Raw genomic sequence first — 3,636 nt, 5'->3', positions numbered from 1 at the left:
TGTACTATATACATAAAGTATATATATAAAACTTCATATAATTATAGGTATTTTCATAGACTTTTATGGTATAAGTATAAAATGTACTATATGATAAAGTATATATATAAAACTTCATATACTTATAAATATTCTTGGGCTTTGCTCTGGAACACCATTAAGTGGCTTGGAAATTGCTTGCTCCGTCTGAGTCTTGGTTTGTAGATTTGCTAGTTGTGACCGGAGTAGGGTTTATTTTAGGGCTACTGAGGCAAGTCCTTTCTGTGTGCTCTACCCAAAGCAATGTATCATGTATCTTGAGTTTTGGGTGGTGGGAACAGATGGTATTCCCAGCCTTGTGTGAGCATCAAGCACTGTTATCTATAATCTATTCAGTATTTATTTCCCTCCCTCAAATTATTTCCTCATGTGTGTACTGAGAAGGCAATGGCACCCCACTTCAGTACTCTTGCCTGGAAAACCCCATGGACGGAGGAGCCTGGTAGGCTGCAGTCCATGCAGTCGCTAGGAGTCGGACACAACTGAGCGACTTCCCTTTCACTTTCCACTTTCATGCATTGGAGAAGGAAATGGCAACCCACTCCAGTACTCTTGCCTGGAGAATCCCAGGGATGGAGGAGCCTGGTGGGCTGCTGTCTATGGGGTCTCACAGAGTCGGACACGACTGACGTGACTTAGCAGCAGTAGCAGTACGGATTAGTACTCAGCTAACTAACTGATGGTCTTCCCTGGTGGCTCAAATGGTAAAGAATCCACCAGCATTGTAGGAGATATGGGTTTAATCCTGAGTCAGGAAGATTCCCTGGAAAAGGGAATGGCTACCCACCCCAGTGTCCTTGCCTGGAGAATTCCATGGACTGAGGAACCTGGGGGGCTATAGACCCTGGGGTCACAGAGTTGGACACGACTGAGCAACCAAAACTTGCACTTTCACAAGTAACTGATGAGGGATCTTCTGCAGATCTCGGGGTTCTTTCTCTGTACAACTCACTTTCTTCAGCATTCTATTATGCAAACTTTAGTTGCCTTGCCTTCTCCAAAATTTTAGCTCCATTTCCTTTAGGAAGTCCACTAAACATTTCCTGAGTCTTCCCTTGCTGCACCGTGGTCTAAGAACTTAAAACAGAAAGCTGGGGAAATTTTAGGGCTTATTTGTTTTTAGCTTCTCAGGAACCACTGTCCTTTATTGCCTGATGTACAGTGTCTTGCAGACTAATATTTCATATATTTTGTCCAGCTTTTCTTGTTTCCAGCAGGAGGATAAATCTAGTTCCTGTTACTCTATGTCAAGCAGAAATGGGAGTTTTGGAAGGGACTTTTAGCTGGATGAATAAAACCTATGTTCTAAAATTGTCCAAATTATATTGCATCCTATTACATTATATTTAAAGCAACTTTGAGGCTTTATCTTATATTGCTTGCGATGGAAAATGGATAGGCTTTGAAGCTGGAAAGTTCTAGATTTGAATCTTAGAACTGCCATTTAATATTTAATAGATATGTGGTTTAATAGACCTGTAAGTTTCCTCAACCTCAGATTGATAACCTTATTTGATAAAATAAGGTGGAAAAAGTTTACCTGAAACACAAAGATTCTATGCATTACTGGTTTTTTTAATAGCAAAAAATTGACAACAGATAGGGTGATACTGAAACAAACCAGAGTTAATTCATAGTTTGTACCTTCATGAAACAGCTAATAAGAATGAGAGAAATCTATATTATCCTTAGGGAAAATGTTAATGACATACTGTTAAGTGGGTAAAGCATTTTGCAGAAAAACAAGTGGAGTGTGAACTGATTTTTAATTTAAAAATTTCTGTGTGTGTGTTTACATGAAGAGAACACCATCTGGAAGGATATATGAACAATTTAAGTAAGTTGATGAGTTGGAAGTAGGGCTAGGTTTTTTTAACTTTGAAAAAAACTTTTAAATACAACTTTTTTTTTTTAACCAGTTATATTAAAAAAAAAAAGAAAAATAGCCAGTGGAAATCTGCTATATAACACAGGGAGCCCAGCCTGGCACTCTGTGATGACCTAGAGGGATGGGATGGGGAGTTTGAAGTGGGCTCAGGTGGGAGGGGATATATATACATATGAAGTGAAGTGAAGTGAAGTCGCTCAGTTTGCGAACCCATGGATTGTAGCCCACAAGGCTCCTCAGGCCATGGGATTTTCATTACATATAATTATGACTAATTTGTGTTGTTGTATGGCAGAAAGCTAAAGTTAGTCACTCAGTCATGTCTGACTCTTTGTGACCCCATGGACGGTAGCCCACCAGGCTCTTCTGTCCATGGAATTCTCCAGGCAAGAATACTGGAGTGGCGATCTATTTCACATATGATAATATACATGTTTCAATGCTATTCTCTCAAATCATCCCACCCTCGCCTTCTCCCACAGTCCAGGTCCGATGTATGAGTCAGGGTGCTCAGGGCTGGTGCACCAGGATGACCCTGAGGGATGAGATGGGGAGGGTGGTGGGAGGGAAGTTCAGGATGGGGAACACATGTACACCCATGGCTGATTCATGTGAATGTATGGCAAAACCCACCACAATATTGTAAAGTAATTAGACTCCAATTAAGATTAAAAAAATCTAGAGAAAGCAAACTGTGATGGAGGGAGTCAGATCAGGGGATGTCTGGGGATACGTATATAGGAAAGGATTGACTGTAATGGACCAGGAAGGAATTTTTTGGGGTGATGTCAATTTTATGTTTTGATTTGGGTGGTGGTCACATAATAATATACATTTCTCATGAATTACTGACTTGTACAATGACAAAGTACACATTTTACTGAATGTAAATCATATCTGTATAAAAGTGATTACATTTTTTTAGACAAAAAAAAAAAAAAAAAAAAAGAAAGAAAATACTGGAGTGGGTTGCCATGCCCTTCTCCAGGGGATCTTCCCAGCCCAGGGCTCGAACCCAGTTCTCCCACATTGCAGGCAGACTCTTTACCGACTGAGCCCCTAGGGAAGCCATATGGCAGAAACCAACGCATTATTGTAAAGCAATTATCCTCCAGTAAAAAAAAAATGGACACATATTAATTTCTTTTTGCAACAAAAACAGATAACAACAGAAGTAAAGTTGAAGAGAAATAATAGATGTGCCTGCCACAGTTCCCACTGTCTATGCCCACACTGTCTATGCCCACACTGTCTGTTTATGCCCACTAGCCAACAAGCTGCAGAAGCACATACATAGTCCCTGGAGGGACCAGAGTGCTGGATAAGAGGAGCGTGGGAAGGCTTCTTGCAGGATTTAGGCCTGTGCTGGGTGAGTTTAAGAAGGATTTAGGAAGTTATTTTTAGGAATTCAGTGATTGAATATTTTGATAATTTGTACCTAAGAGGTGAGAAAATTAAAGTGAGTAAAGAAGGAGCATTTACTCGTTTCATTTGGAAAAGGGAAGTGTTTAGCTATTTTTCTGGTTGCTAAGAGTCCTTATCTCACTCCTATTTCAGACAAACTCACAGGGTGGCCCTTTTTTATGTCTTGGCCCATCTCAGTCATGGAGTGGCCTTCTCTGTTTATTGCTCAGATTCTGTACGGGTTGCTTATGTTCGGTTGGGAACATTTTAAGCTAATATTTTAGCTGTCATCTTCAGGGCCATTC

Source organism: Bubalus bubalis, chromosome 16 (assembly GCF_019923935.1).
Source record: "Bubalus bubalis isolate 160015118507 breed Murrah chromosome 16, NDDB_SH_1, whole genome shotgun sequence".
NCBI classification, from domain to species: Eukaryota; Metazoa; Chordata; class Mammalia; order Artiodactyla; family Bovidae; genus Bubalus; species Bubalus bubalis.
This window is presented reverse-complemented; position numbering follows the sequence as displayed.